Source organism: Cibotium barometz, chromosome 27 (assembly GCF_041138505.1).
Source record: "Cibotium barometz isolate CiBa-2024 chromosome 27, ASM4113850v1, whole genome shotgun sequence".
NCBI lineage: Eukaryota > Viridiplantae > Streptophyta > Polypodiopsida > Cyatheales > Cibotiaceae > Cibotium > Cibotium barometz.
The window spans coordinates 52086001-52102768 of NC_141072.1; positions in this window are offsets into that span (position 1 = coordinate 52086001).

Below are 16768 nucleotides of genomic sequence, written 5' to 3' on the forward strand. Positions count from 1 at the left end.
ATATAAACATTTGGCATAAGAGAATTGGGCATGTAAATGTGCAAAGAATGAAGTCTATGCAAACTAAATAAATTGTGACAGGGCTGCCTAAGTTTAAAGTTGAAGGTATGCAGAAAGTATGTGAAGCATGTCAATTTGGAAAGCAAACAAAGCATGTATTTCCGCATGACAGAAATGTGAGCAGGAATGTACTAGATGTTGTACATTCATATGTATGGGGTCCTGCGAAGACTATGTCTATGGGTGGCTGCAGGTACTACGTAACATTACTTGATGACCACATGAGGAAAGTGTGGGTGTATTTCATGAAGGAGAAGAGTGAAACGTTCACTCATTTTTAGAATTTTCGAGTGATGGCTAAAAAACAGACAGAAAATCATGTGAAGTGCCTAAGGTCAGATGGAGGGGGAGAATACTTCTCCAATGAGTTCTCTGAATTCTTGTGAAAGAATAGCATTTAGAGACAATTTACATGTAGATACACTTCGCAGCAAAATGGAGTTGCTGAGCAGAAAGACAGGCACATTACAGAGATAGCACGAGCATCAATGGCAGAGAAGAATATGCCGCATAGCTATTGGGCTAAGACTATGTCTACAGCAGTTTATATCATGAACAAGACTCCTACTACAGCCATACATGATGTAACGCCAGAGGAGATGATGTTTATTGGCAAGAAACCTGATTCGTCTCACTTGAAAGTTTTTGGATGTATTGCATATGTGCATATGCCAGATGAGTTGCATACTAAGCTAGATCCAAAGGCAGAAAAATGTGTATTTATTGGGTATTCCCTTGAGCAAAATGTTGAGAGATGTAATCGTGGTGTTGTGTGTATGTGGGAAAGCACCCTAGAGGTGCAAGATATTGTGGTGAGATGGAATGCCACATGTAATATTGTATGGTGTGTGAGTGTTGACCAAAAGAAGTGGAAAAGGAGTTGCCACATAGATGATGATGTGTAAAGTGGGATAAGGCTAGAGAGCCTATATCATTGTATGGTTCATTGTGATATGCAATACAAGGGAATAGTGTTGAGTGTGCAATCTCCCTCTCTCTCTCATGGAGTTCTTAGTGTGGTTTAATCCACCTTAATCTTATGCTTAATCTATGTCCTTCACCATGACCAATCCCATTTCTAGAATCTTAACATGGTATCAGAGCCAAATGGGCTCTTGGTCATGGTGTTTATTATGTATATTAGTTTGGTTGTGTGTTTGTTTGATTAAGTATTATATTTTCAGTTTATTATGAAAAAAAAATTATGCACACTCATATTATCATTTGGATTTGCATTTGTGATGAGGATTTGAGAGGAGATTTGCATTTGTGAGGATTTGAGAGGTGATTTGCAACAAGGAGGTTGCATAGAAGCTGCCCAAGAGAGTTGCAAATGGAGTTTTGCAACATGGAGAGCTTGCTCATCATCAAAGAAGCTGAAAATGGAGATTTCAGCATTATGAAGGCTATGGAGTCTTCATCATCGTCAAGGAGAAGCTGCCAAGAGAAGATATGCTGCTGATTATGCCTCAAGAAGGTTGGTTTTGTGAAGTTTTGCCTCAAAGTCTTGTGTTTGAGCATGGAAAAATGCTCAATGTATAAGGGTTGCTTGATGGGATGGAAGAATCCCAAGGTTCTTTGCTTCCAAAGCAAAGAGTGGAGGAGGTGCATGCTTGTCAAGATAATGGCAAGTGAGATGGTGAACTCAATGGAGTTCACATGTGTGTGCATCAAGAAGAGGATGCACTTGTTAATGTTTGCTCAATGAAAGAGAGCAAAGAAGGGGATGGAAACCTTGGCAGTTTTCCACATGTTTATGCACCTATGGTTTCATTTGAGAGACCATATGAAGAAGCACCCTTGAATGGATGCATGCATTGAAGGAAAAGCATGCTAATTTGGAGGCCATGAAGGCCATGTCAATGGTCATGGAAGACCTCAACTTGGAGGTCTTGGAGAGGCAAAGTAGCAATGGGAGAGCATGCGGATTTGAGAGCTCAATATAGTAAGCTCATGGAAGCCATTTTGGATGGCTTGTCTCAAAAGGAGGTTCTTGAGGAAAGCTCTATGAGAGCACATCCCTCAACATGTAAAGGACAAAAGAAGTACACTGCACTCCCAACAGAGGTATTGGAGCCATGATGGTTGGGGTGAAGAAGCTCATGGTATAGTCTACAAGGGGCCCTGAGAAAATCAGAGCGCACAGCATGGTTTAGCTTAGCAAGACATCAACAAGTGACTAAGCAGATGGAGTTCAGCGAAGAAGAATGGAAAAAGTCTTACGAGTGCAGACATCACGGTCAACACAGCTAGATAACTTTGACTGCACAGCAGACAGATAGTGCTCACAGAAATTACGGCCACCCTCAGAGGAAGAGACGTAGAACAATGCTCTCACAGACGGGTGAAGTGGGAGAGATCCCAAGCTAGACAGGCGCAGCAATTGCAACAGCAGTATCGTAGCAAAGAGCAGGCACTTGCGCTCACTCTGCCACTCATCAGCGAAGCTGCTCACACGAAGCAGCACCAAGAATGGCACGATTCTGTGAGTAAGCGTCTTGGGGGCAGTCTCCATGGTAAGTAACGATAGCGTATGGAGAAGAGAGCTGAGCAGAAGTAGCCGAGGAGAAAAGCAGTCGAGAGGAAGGACTCCGCCATAACTGCTATGCAGAAGCAGTCGAGAGGAAAGCAAAGAAGACAGCCCACTGATGTCAGAGAATCCGAGAATGGCGCTGAAAATTAAAAAAACTGTGTGCCAGTAGCCTGCAACGCAAACATCACTTTTTAAATTTTTTTTGAGAGAAAATAATTCAACTTTCTTTTTTTTTAAAAGAAAGGTCCATTCACACAAGGATTCTAAGGTTGTAACTTTCTTCAAAGATATGTTCACACATCGAAGGTCACCTACCCGATTACGACAAAAATAGATTGTATAATTTTTATTTTTTCACCCAAACATGATGATGGATAAATATCCACGAGCATGCGTGCTCAAAACAAAAAAAAATTTTAATCATCCATGGTATGAGGGTAACCATGCCCGAGCTCATCGAGAAGCTCAAAATGGCTGTTGTGTGATGTGTGCATGAGCGATGCACGTGTGAGGTGCATGCGCATGGGTTGGTTCCCACCCGAACTTTTACGTTCAAATCGGACTCAGTGGTTCCACTGTGAGCGATGAGTCGGCTCAAAATGGACTAGGTGTCTAAGATGGTAGACACGGGCACACATGTTTGGTTGATGGACACTCCAATGTATCATTGAGGGGGAGTGTTGAGAGGTAGCAATTGCGTTTGTGCAATGCTACATTGTATGGATGATGGATGATGGGTGAGTTGTGGAACACCTCAATTAAGAGGGGGTGTTGAGAGATGTAATCGTGGTGTTGTGTGTATGTGGGAAAGCACCCTAGAGGTGCAAGATATTGTGTATATGTGTGTATGTGGGAAAGCACCCTAGAGGTGCAAGATATTGTGGTGAGATGGAATGCCACATGTAATATTGTATGGTGTGTGAGTGTTGACCAAAAGAAGTGGAAAAGGAGTTGCCACATAGATGATGATGTGTAAAGTGGGATAAGGCTAGAGAGCCTATATCATTGTATGGTTCATTGTGATATGCAATACAAGGGAATAGTGTTGAGTGTGCAATCTCCCTCTCTCTCTCATGGAGTTCTTAGTGTGGTTTAATCCACCTTAATCTTATGCTTAATCTATGTCCTTCACCATGACCAATCCCATTTCTAGAATCTTAACACAAAAGGGATATAGATGCTATAATCCTACTATACGTGAATTGAGGGGGGTAAGCAGGGATGTTGTATTTGATGAGATGAGTAGCTGGTATGCTGCTGAAAAAGATGTTGGGGATGATGTAAGTGAAAGCGTGGTTGCATAGAATGCAAGTTGGCAATCACACTTATTGAGTGGACCAGGAGAGTCCTCATCCAGTGGTTGTATTGATAGACTATGGAGTGGTAGGTTACTTCATAATACCAGTCTTGGAAATGTAGTTGATACATCACATAAAGGCAAAGAGAAAGTGGTTGAGTTCCTTGGTATGCCTGATATTTCTAGAGGGCATTCTCTTGTTGATGGAGAGTCTAGTGGTTCTCAGAGATGAGCCTTGATGAGAGGAGCTTGGGATTTCAGCAATGAGGACACCTGGTGTGAAGAAGGCTATGGAAGCCATAAATGCAAAGTTACGAAGATCTGGAAGAGAGTAAAAAACCTTGTGCAGAGGTTGACTTATGATGGTTATGTGGCACATCACTATGCTTATATCGTAAAAGTTGTGTAGTTTGTAGAACCCACATGTTTTGATGAGGCTACTGGAAATGTGTGTTAAGCAACATCACACCAAAAGATAAACAAAACATTGAGGCGACTTTATCACACAAGCCTCGAATAGCCATAATCCTCTATCCACACAAGTTATGTTTTTCTTTACCTTGGGTAGCCTAAGATGCTTGCACAAAAGCAAGCATCGAAAGAAGGTTGAAAAGATGCACGGGAGAAGAGAGCTTGAGCTCTTGCAACAAGCACACACACACTCACACAAACCCTAGAAGAGAACACACAAGGTGAGAGGCTGAAAATTCTTATTCTTCACACAACAAAAGAGGTCTACAAAGAAGATAAAGTGACTAACACACGTACTAGAGTATATACAAGTGGTTCATAATGTGAACACGCTAAGTGGAGTGGGTAGGTGTGGACTAGTCGGTGTAGTCCAGCTGTAGAGTCTATGGCGAAGATATGCCGGTGCCAGCTACCAAACCCGTAAGTGATGTAAATGTTGAACGGTCATGCAAGCATCTCAAGAGTGTCTCATGTTGAGCCTGACATCTCAATACTCCCCTCAAACTCAACTTTAGCTCATGAACTCCAAGCATATCTTGAAATCTACATAGCTTCTCAGCTCCCAAGGCAGTCTCGTGAAGATGTCAGAGACCTGATCCTATGTGCTGACATAGGCCAAGTCGATATCTCCTGCCAAGACTCTCTCCCTGATAAAGTGGTAATGTGCCTCCCCGTGTTTCGTCTGCACATGGAAAACGGGGTTCCTGGCCAACTATATACTGCTAAGATTATCACAATATATGACAATCTTTCTTTCCACATGCAACCCCAAATTAGCAAAAGTAGCTTGCGTAACCAATCTACCTCACACATTACCACTGTAGCTCCTTTGTACTCGACAAGGCAATTGTGGGCTGCTTCTAGTTTTACCATGGAGAACTCTGATGATCTCATCAACATTGACAATAGCTCCCCTTGAAAGGCATCATGTTTTCTCAAGAATAATCATTCTTTATATATAGTTCATGCCTAATGTGGTTGCCATGTGTTGTTGCTGGTCGCGCTACTACTTGTTGTTCCAACATTGTTGCCTCTTCACCCCACACGTTGTGTTGCTCTAGGATTCCCTCCAACGATTTTGTATTACTCATTCAAATCCTAACCCTTGCCCCTCTTTAATTTTTACTAGCCCACATATGGCAAAGGGACTGAGCAAGGCTAACCACAAGCCTGGTTAGGGCACCTGCATGCCTAGCTAGAACACCAATCACATAAGCGTAGTTAGGGCACCCATGGGCCTAGTTAGACTGCAAATCATGCTACAACAAGAGTTCACACAATAAAGTTTCTTGTGGCGTAAGGAGGGGCATGCAAGAGAGCTTAGAATGTAAATTAACCTATAATGGTAATGTAAACTTAGAACAGTCACAAAATACAGGATTTCAAATAGACCGCTTATTAAGAGTTCCCACAATAAAGTTCTTATGGAAATAGGAGAGGCACGCAAGGGAGCAGCATCTAAGCTACACCTACAGTGGTAATGTAAACTTAGAACACTTACAAAATGCAAGATCTCGATAGACCATCATTCAAGAGTTCCCATAATAAAGTTTCTTATGGAAATAGTAGAGGTGCACAACATCTAAGCTAACCTCCAATGGCAATGTAAACTTATGCAAGATCTAAAAAAAAAACACAACTTAAGCATAATAGAAGACAATGAAGTAGAGTTGATTACAATAAGAAAAGATACAAGGATGGCTAGCTATGTCCACACCCCTGCACTCTCTTGAAGGGATTTTAGATGATTGTTAGAACTCCTAAGGGTGTGGATGTGAGGAGGGGATAGACACACAATGATGAGATTGGTGTGAAGTGTGTACTGATGGGCCTTATATATATGTATAGGACTTGAGATGCAACGTGAGTGACCACATAGGTTTGCATATAAGAGGACACTGTTGAATTTCATGGTAGAGTTGTAGCTATAGAGGGTCGAAGAAATACATGGCTATGAAGTGTAAACACCAAACAACGAAGGAGAGAAGATTACAGAGAAAACAAAGCTCTTGGAGAGAGAGAGAGAGAGAGAGAGAGAGAGAGAGAGAGAGAGAGAGAGAGAGAGAGAGAGAGAGAGAGAGAGAGAGAGAGAGAGAGAGAGGGAGGCAATCGCAACCGCGCGTAGATTTTCAGCCTACACAATGTTTGTAGTTACCCTAATTCTTATGTGGGTGAGCCTGAAGCGGTTCCAGCAGTCGAGCTGCGGTTTTAACTCCCCTTTCGAAGCCATTCGTGTAGACAGATTTTCCATCCAGGCAGTGGAGAATTTGCAATCGCACGCACAGATTTTTTGTCTGCATAGTGTTTACGTTTGCCCTAATTTCTCTGTGTGGGTGAGCTTGAAGCAATTCCATCAGCTGTGCTAAATTTTTACCCCCCTTTTAGAGCCATTCGTGTAGACAGATTTTCCATCCAGGCAGTGGATCTTCTCCTCTTTGTTTGGAGGGCTGAAATGTAACTCTTCTCCTTCTTCTAGTGGAAGCATTATTTTAAAGTGTTAAGCAGTGGAAATGAGTCAAGGAATCATAGATATGGATTTTGTAGAGGCACATGACTCAACAGAAGATGTAGAGAAGTTTGAGGATGGAGGGCCAGAGCTAGAGTCTGAGATGATTAGGCTAAAAGGCAGAGATTGATCGAAGGTGAATATGGAGGGAAGGAGGCTGGTCGAATGCTTTAGGATACCTTGCTTCTTGATGCACCTCAAGAAGAGAACCATGAGTTGGCTTTTGACTTCTGAGTTGCACAAGCGAATCAAATTTTGCAACCATATGTGATGGCAAATCATGTTAGGGTTACCACGGTTTCAATAGAGGAAGTGGTAGATGCTCGAGTGGAAACATGGCAATTTGTGGAAGTGGAATCCTTTCATAACAAGGTTGTAATTTTTTTTACTAGACGAATTTCATTCTTCAATAGGATTATATATTGGTTACATGATTTATTAGATGGTAATTTTGTGGAGAAGATCTTTGATGGTCCTAGAGGATTCTACGAGGTCCTATTCTCATCCAAAGAAGTTCGAGATTTGCTTATGTAGAAAGTCCCGTTATTTCTAGATGGACAGTTGGTGCATGTTGTACCCTGGTGCCCTATGGTAGAGTATAGAGATATGTTGCACCAGGCATGCCCTATTTGGGTGGAGGTTGTAGACTTTCCATCAACTATGTGGGAATTGTTACTATTGGCCATGCGTACTATTGGGGAGGTGTTGGTGGAGCCTAGAATGTCATCCAAGAATAAAAACAGGGTTTGCATGTTGTGGGATACTGGGAATCCCCAGGCCTCAACAATTGAGGTTATGCATGGACGGATTTGACCCTTTGTATTTTGAATTAAAGTGGGGATCATTTGAAGGCCATTGCTTCCATTGTGGGGAGATGGGTCACTTCATTTCAGAGTGTCTAGAGGAGGTGAATGCTCAGCCCAGAACCGAATGTGTCCCAAGGTCTGACTCATAAGGATACATTAGCTCTTGTTTTGCCATTTGGTTTAAATATAGAGAAGGGCAAACAAGTAGCAAAACAAAGTGAGCAAGTGGTAGATAAAGGTAAACAAGTTTTGGCAGATTGAGAAGATAGACCTTGGGTTGTGGTGTCGAAGAGAGGCGCTCGCCAAACAACTACTTCTAGTTTTTATTTAAATGTTAGTGTTGGTCATGGTCCCTCTTCATCATTTTGTCATCGTGCCATAAGATGGACTCGAGAGAAAGATAACCAAGGCAGGGTATCACACTCTCGATATATTCTGAGACCTCAAGTTACGAAAGAAAATCAGGTAAATCTTCCTCTTCTATTTGATAAAAAAGAGGCTATGGTCTTAGCTTGGGATAAGAAGTATCCGGATGTCAAGTGGAGATAGGATACATCACCTAGTGATTCCCGTACTTTAGGTGAAAAGGAATGCGTGGATGTTTTGCTGCATCTATTGTTTCAAAAGATGTTCCTACAAGAGCATCTCTTGGGTCAGTGGTCCAAAATATTTCTTTAATTTACTTCCATTGACATAACCTTCCATTTGGATGTTGTCAATTATCTCAATTCGGACAGACCCCTGAGGTGTGATTTTCGATACTCAGAAGGGTCCCAGGTCTTGGTATTTAAGTTTCTTTTTTCTGGCGCTACCTACACCATACATGAGGACAAGGTCCCGTGTTTCAAGTTCTTTTTGCTTAAGGTTTTTGTCGAGCCAGTGTTTCCTTCGTAATTTTTCAACCATGAGTCCATGTGATGCTATCAGTCTGGTCTCATTAAGCTTTTCTAAATCAATTAGCCTTTTGGCTAATGCATTCTCTGTTACCCACTCTTGTACGACGATCCTTAAGCTTGGGGGACTAGGTATTCCATAGGCATAACTGCTTCCACACCATAAGCTAGGCGGAAGGGACTGTAACCCATCGCTACCTTATATGATGTTCGATAGGCCCATAGGGCTACTATTAGCTTGTGTTCCCAGTCTATTTGACTTGCTTCAAAGATTTTCATGAGATAGTACACAAAATCTTGTTTGTACTCTTTGCTTGACCATTGGCCTGTGATAATAAGGGGATGATTTTCGATGGATCACTAAGAATCCTGAAAGTGAATGATCAATCACCTCATTGATAAAATGTGAACCGCGGTCACTCACTAATTCTAATGGGCAGTCGAACCTCGAGATGATTTGCTCATATAAGAATTTTGTAGTTGTTTGCGCTTCAGCACTCTTTGAGGCTTTGGCTTCTGCCCACTTTGTGAAATAGTCCGTGGCCCCACGATTATTTATCGGGCTTGGGATGGATGTGCTGCTGGACTAATCGGTCCCACGAAATCTATTCCCCATTTCTCAAATGGTTGTCTTATAATAATGGGGGTGAGCGGCATCTTGTCCTTTTTCTGTGGGATAGTGAAGCGTTGACATTCTTTGCATCTTTTAACAAATTCTATAGCGTTCTCGAATAACGTAGGCCACCATAGTCTTGCTTGAAGCACTTTTCGAGCTATGATTTCTCCAACAAAATGCCCGCCTGCTATTCTAATATGGTGACAAACTCATCCTCCCTAAATGAGCCTCTTCTAATATCCCTAAATGAGCCTCTTCCAATATGGTGACAAACTCATCCTCCCTAACACACCGTCTGAGCACATTATCTTTTCCTAGTCTATATAATTCTCCCGCAATCAATTGATAAGGTGTAGCCAACTTAATAAGCTGCTGCATTTTATCTTTGTTCAAAGGTATTTTATCTTTGTTCAAAGGTATTTCCTGCGAAAAACCATAGGCTAGGTACTCTGAGATTTCAACGCTCCATTCGGGTACCATGTCCAGCTTAAATAAACAAGCATCAGGAAAGTCATCATCAACACCAGTTGCTAGTTTCCCATTTCGAATTCTAGACAAGTGGTCGGCCAACACATGCTGTGTTCCCTTTTTAACCGCCGTGATTGTAAAGTCGAATTCCAACAACAATAGTAACCATCGTGTGATTCTTCCCATGGTGCAAGGTTTATTTACAAGGTATAGTAAGGCTTGATGGTCCATGAAAAATATGAATTTGTTGGCCAAAGGTATTGTGGATATTTCTTGACGGCGTAAACCATGGCCAATCCTTCTCTCTCTATGGTGGTGTAATTCACCTCTGCATCGTTCACAACGGACGACTAGCGAAGCAAAATGGATAGTCCAATTTGAACTCACCAGGATGGGCCAGCAGCATGCAAACCAATAGCAAAATTTGATGCATCAATGTGCACGTGAAATATGAGATCCCAATTGGGGGGTCGTAGAATTGGCACGCTTGCCAATGCTTGCTTCAGACAATCATATGCCTCCTGACACTCCTCAGTCCACTCAAAGACAATGAGAAGCTTGTATAAACGTCTGGCTATCTCAGCATAAAAAATTATAAAGCGTCGATAAAACCCCACATGGCCCATAAACCTTTGCACTCCTTTGTAGTTGGTAGGTGGTGGTGGCAGATCCATTGACCTTACTATCATCATATACCATTCTTTGAGACAGTGTCCCAATATCACACCATGCTTGACCCAAAACTGACACTTCAAGGGGTTCAGTGATATATGATATAATCGACATCGCTCAAACACTTTCTTTTAAAAGCAGGTCAGATGGTCTACCCATCGAGAGTGTGCACATAGATCGTCAATGAATACCTCCAACCACTTTTGTAATAAGTAGTCCTTGAAGGCTGTGCACATCGTTGAAAGGTTGATGGGGTGTTTGTGAGGCCAAATGGCATAATTTTGTATGCAAATGTCCCCCACATTGTGTTGAAAGATGTCTTGTGTTGATCCTTTGGTGCTATGGACACCACATTGTGTTGAAAGATGACACCACCTAATTATAGCCAGAGAATCCATCCAAGAAGCTGTACGCTTCTCTCCCAACCACTCTTTCCAATACATGTTCTGTATAAGGCAATGGGTAATGGTCTTTCCTAGCTGCTTATCCTTTTTAAGATCAAACATACCCTAAGTTTTCCATTCTTTTTAGGCACTATCACAATTGGTGACAACCAATCCATATGTTCAATTTCATAGATGAAATCCGCAGCAATGAGCTTATCAATTTCCTCCTTTAGAATTGCCGCATACTTAGGATTCATCTAGTATGGTTTCTGCCTGGTTGGTCTCGAACCTTCCATGATTGGAATCATACGTTGTACCACCTCAGGTGGTACCCCCTTCATTTCCTTGTAATTCCAGGCAAAACATTTTTTAAATTCCTTGAGGAGAGCAATGAGCTCTTCTTCTTCAACCGAAGTCAAATCTTTAGCAATGTATACGGGCTGGCTTCTTCCCCCAGTCCCACAATATCCACCTCCTTGACTTGTGTCGGGCCATCGTATGATGCGGACAGCCCATCCTCTTTCACCCTAGTAGCTGTCCATCATCGGACCACCCTTCATTCGTCTCAATAGTGTAGTTCTTGAAATGGTCAGGTATTGAAAGCAAGTTCGGGCTTGTCCTCGTTGTCACTTTTAGCTTTAGCCATGATCTTTTTTGCCTCACGTTCTGCCTCTAGGGCTTTATTACATTTTCGGTGCCCTGCTTTTGTAAGATTGGGTGCGTCTAGCTCTTCAAGGATGACTTTCTCTTTGTGCCTTCCCTCCAACGATATCTTACTCAACTCCTTGCCTCCAATCCTTTGAGAACTCATCGTGTACCTTAGTGGCCTCAAGGTATCTCAGCCCCACTGGGCATCCGTAGATTTTCTTCGTAATAGGGCATTTCGTCGGGCTATATACTATTTTTGTTTCCACGATCGTCTGAGGCGTTGAGCACTAGTACGACTTCGTGCTGTAGTACCTTATGTACTTGATGTTTCCCCTCCTAATTCCTCATCCATGGTCTGCCAATTAACCATGCAGATAGAGGTCATAGGGATGGTGATTCCAAATACTGGGTTCCCCTGGGCTGCATTACATCAATGGTAGCTAACACATGCATCCAGATCAATCTTTAAGATCAATCTCAGATCAATCTTTAAGATTTACGAATCCCTACGTACATACACGTGATCCAAGGCCCAATCATGCACCAATTTGGATTCCCTAATGAAGGGTCTCCCCAATATTATGTCATATGTATCAGGCTAGCGCGCGCAGGAAGTCCATGACCATGAATGTATGATGATAGAGCAAAACGTAAAAAGTCTGAATTTAACATTCTCCCCAAAAGCCCAATGGGCCTTGAAGATGTTCCATCAGCCATTTTAATGATTAGATCTGCTTTCTTTAGATCAGGTTTCTCCCACTTTTCCCAGCAATGTTTGGTAATGATGCTAACCCCCGTCCTACCATGCCTGGTACCCATTATGATGAATTGGAATGGTAGCGTTTGTGTCGTCACTTTTGTAGTAGTGTCCCAGTTGGTTAAATGGTATTTTAACGACTCGAGTTTTCCTTGTATGCTTCAAGGTGATTTTGCTAGGGGTGGCAGAGTCTTATTTATAGTATCGGCTGGCCTTAGACTGCCCTCTACCTATTCCTTTATGTCTATCCATAGAGTTGGTGAATTGCATAACAGTTTTCCCAATAGCATTTGGACAGGCGTGGATAGCACAGCCGTAAGACTTCCTATGTGTCTAGGTTCTTTGGACACAGAGGGCTCTTCCCATGTAGGTATCTCATATTCTTTCATAGGGAAGGAATGGATGGACTCCCCTGACCCATTTTCTTCAAACATTCTGGACATTGTGTTTGCTTGGGACTCCTCTTCTATTCCTTCTAGAATTGGGGTTGGCACGTCCAATACCCTATCCCGGTTTGGCTTGTTTTGTGGGTAAGCTGTATCCCTTACCCTGTTGGCCCCCTCAACTTGGCTTCATGAAGCCATTGGTACTCTTTGACTAAGGCCTTGGGCCTCTTAAATCTTTCTTATTTCTTCATCGGCACATTGGGATATTCACCGACCCCCTTAGGAGTCGTCGGTTGCTCTCCTTGCTTTCCCTGGTCTGATCCTCTATGATTGATCCCTTGACCCCCTTCTTCCTTTGATTGGGTGGATGCGGTATCAATTGTATCTTCTTCGGAGATCTATCTTGGATTGTGACCCATGTCTCAGCCTTACCTAATTTTGTCACTCTTCTCCTTCGGCCAGTTCTGGAAATAGTCACATCCGCTCGATTGCTTCCCTTGTCTTCTAGTTGAGCTTGAGCTCTTGTCAAGACATTGAGCGGTGTGATCTTCCCAGGTTGTACACTAATGGTCCGGATGGTGGCCTGATTGGTAGTAGAAGCAGGACTACTTGCTCGGTATGGACAATCCTTGATCAAATGATCAATTCCACATTTAGTACAGGTGAGCACTAGCATGTCATTGGGCGAAGCTGTCACTTATGGTTGATGTGTATGACTCATATTCTTGTTTGGGCAATTGGCTACTCGATGTGGCCCTCCGCAGCCAAAGCATTGTAGCGGTCCTCTTCTCAAATTCAAGTTCATGTCCTTGGCCCTCCATTGTACTGTGGTTTGAAACACAGGTACTGGCATGTTATTCTATAGGACGTAGTATTTTGGTGTAACCTCAGCCGTTTCCTCACAGTACTCTCAGCTAAGTTCTATTTTTCGCACCGTATCAACATCTTCTGACGACTCTTCAATCAATACTTGATTGATCTTAGCATGTGGTGGTAGAGCTGGTGGCGACAAGGGTGAAGTGTCTTGTACCCGAAACATCCCCCCAGGTAAGTAGGAAGAGTTGGGTTGTCCAACAGTGCGGTGATCTATACAGGTAGTGCCAGTAAAGCCAATGGGACTCTAAGTGGTGCTGGCAGCTGTGTAACATTTTGAAACCTTGGATATCTACACATTGAAGTGTCATGATTGCCTAATTTTATACAGTGAGAGTAATAGAGTAATGAATGGCCTCACTCTTAACTATGGACACTCGGTGGTGGTGTGATTTAATTTGCACATAGAGCACCACACCAATTCCGGGGTAAAGGTGATTATGCCCATGCCCAGATGTTTCTATTCCCTTCTTGACTTTCAATTTTTCTAACATGGCATTACTAAGCTCATCCACCGTCATGTTTCTGACTTGCTTGCTTCGGGTTCCAATTTCTTAGTGGCTTGAGACATGCAAAGTAGTAGTTGTTGCTGAAGATGTTTTAACATCTTCTAGTTGTGGCAATTTTAACATATTATCTTCATATTTGATTGCCAATTTGCAGCATGCATCAAGAGTAGCAGGTCGGGCTAGCACTAGGTAATCATGCATTTTATGGTCTCCAACCCCCCTCCGGAAACAAGGCAACAACTGATCTATAGTAGGGTCTACCCTAGGCCTTTGGGGAATTACTCCCCCCTTTCTAGACCTTGTCCCTTGCCTATATTGGCTCTTCTAGGTATTTCGGGTCCATGGGATGGTCTAGCTGCTTGGAGTGACTCCCCATTAGTTGCCTCCATACATCTTTGCAGAATCAGGAGTTCCATGTCTTGTAGGAACGTAGGATTATTGATCATCTGCTCAATATCCTTTTTGGTGTAGAGCCAGTCCTCTACTTCACCTCGCATGCTAGCCAGGTTACCCTTTTCTTCTAAGGTTGTAAACCCTTCCTCCATTCTGGATTCCTTGTTTATGGGTTCCAAGTTTGGGATTTCCATTAGGAAAATTTTGGACTCAAAAGAGGGCTGTTTCAATAATAATATAATAACAGACACATAGATTGAGTGACATGAAATTTACCAACGATATTCATCGATGGTGGGACCTCTGTACAAACCCACCTAAAATGTGGAGAAACTCTTATCTTCATGAAATATTAAAAAAACCATCACCTTGTCTTAAAATATTTTAAACCGTTTTTTTGTCAACACCTAACACAATAAAAGAATGTTTTCCACATTCCTGTGTTAGACGTGGAACACTAAAAAATTCTTTTCACCACCCCTAGAACTAATGATTTTGAATGCTTGGAATAGATAGATACCCAATCTCCTGGTTATTCCCTCAACTTGGTTCCACTTTTGAAACTTGAAACATCTTTGGCGCCCAAAAGAACACACCGTCCGTCATTTCTTCTTCCCTCCTTGATCCACAAAAGTGGTTAGCTCAGTCATCCACTTTCTGCTACTTCTTCTTTCTCATACGTCTGTTGTTATCATATTATAGTAGTGATGTGTGTGAACACACTTAGGACCGCCGGGGCACTTTTTCCCTCACTAGGAGGTTTTTTCCCCCGTGCATTGTATATACGCCCATTATCTTCTAGGGCTTGTTATCTTTCATTTTTGGCACTCATAATACACTACTGTGTTGTGCTCAAGCTTCCTCATCTTCTTGAAGTTGTGTGTGCATTCCTGCAACCCTAATTCCAACAATTGGTATCAGAGCAGGCTTCCTCCTCCCGGGCAGCATCACCGGCACCTGCCGCTTCATCTCCTCCGATTGCGACGAGGTTTCACGAGCGACTGCAGGTTAGTATATGCCGTGGGAGAAACCCATAGGGCTCGTTCGTTTCAGAATTTTGATCTGAGATCATTTCGCCCTCCGTTTTTGCATTCCAAGTACTGCGCAGGCAAAATCGTCCTACTGTGCAGATTTTCTGTCAAGATTAAAATCTGCAGGACAGGTGCCCATTCGTCTGTTTTGGGCTGTGCTACATAGCACAGGTCGATTTTATACAGGTTTACCTCTTACAGACAGCATTTACATCTAGTAGTACAGTCATTGGCCATGGCTGACAACAATGATGTATTCCGCATGTTGGCTGCTGAGGATAAGTTGGATGGCACCAACTATCCATTGTGGGCATATATGATGCGACATGTATTGGTAGCAAAGGGGTCATGGAACATTGTGCATGGTATTGATGCACGTCCTATTGTGGCTGGGAATGCTGCAAACACATCAGAAACAGGTACTGTTGATGATGGTGCAGGCACAAGTGCTGTAGCAGCTGTTCGAGAACCACCACTTTCAGCAGAGCAGATTCGTTGGGATGGTAGAGATGCGCAGGCTCATGCCTTGATTGCGCTGTCTGTCAAACGTACCATTATCCCACATATTCGCTCCTGCAGGACTTCTAAGGATGCTTGGGATGTACTTGCCACATTGTATCAGGCAAGAAATGAGGCTCGTGTTGCTTACCTCCGAAAACAGTTGGAGAGTGAGCATATGAACGAAGGTGATTCTATGGATAGCTTTTTGACAAAGATCAAGGATTTCAAAGAGCAGCTCATTTCTGCAGATGAAATCCTGTCAGACAGTTCACTTGTGCAGACTGTTTTGAATGGTCTACCAGATTCTTATCAGGGTTTTGCTTCCACTCTTCGCTTGATGATGAAAGGCAATCCCAATGCCTTATCATTTGAGGAGTTAGTTTCTGTTTTGCTGCAAGAAGACCAGTCAAGGCAAAACAGGAATATTATGCGTGTCGCAGATCAAGCTTTCGTTGCTAGTCAGAGAAGCGGGAAAGGTAAAGCTGGCTTTTCTTCTAGTAAGCAGAAATCTGCAAATGCTGCGCAACCAAAGAAGGAAGACAAAGATGAGAAGAAGGGTGACAAACAGAAGACATTTTGCAAGTACTGTAAGGGAAATGATCATGTCATCAAAGCGTGTCCTAAGCTGGCTGCGAAAGAGGCTAAGAAGAAAGAGGCTGGTATGGCTGTTGCAGATGCCTCTCCTTCTAACAATGAATCTGCTAATGTTGTGCTAGATACAGAATGGGCATTCAATGCGCAGTGCAGTTATGACCCATCTTTGCATGACACATGTATGTCTGCAGTAGATTCAGATGTATGGTACTTTGACAGTGGTGCCACTAAGCATATCACCTCGCAGCGCAGTTTATTCACTTTCCTTGAGTCTGCTCCCACAGGGAATACTGTCACTTGTGCCAATAACTCCTCTTATCCCGTTAAAGGAGTTGGACAGATTGTGCTGAATGTTGCAAATGGCAACA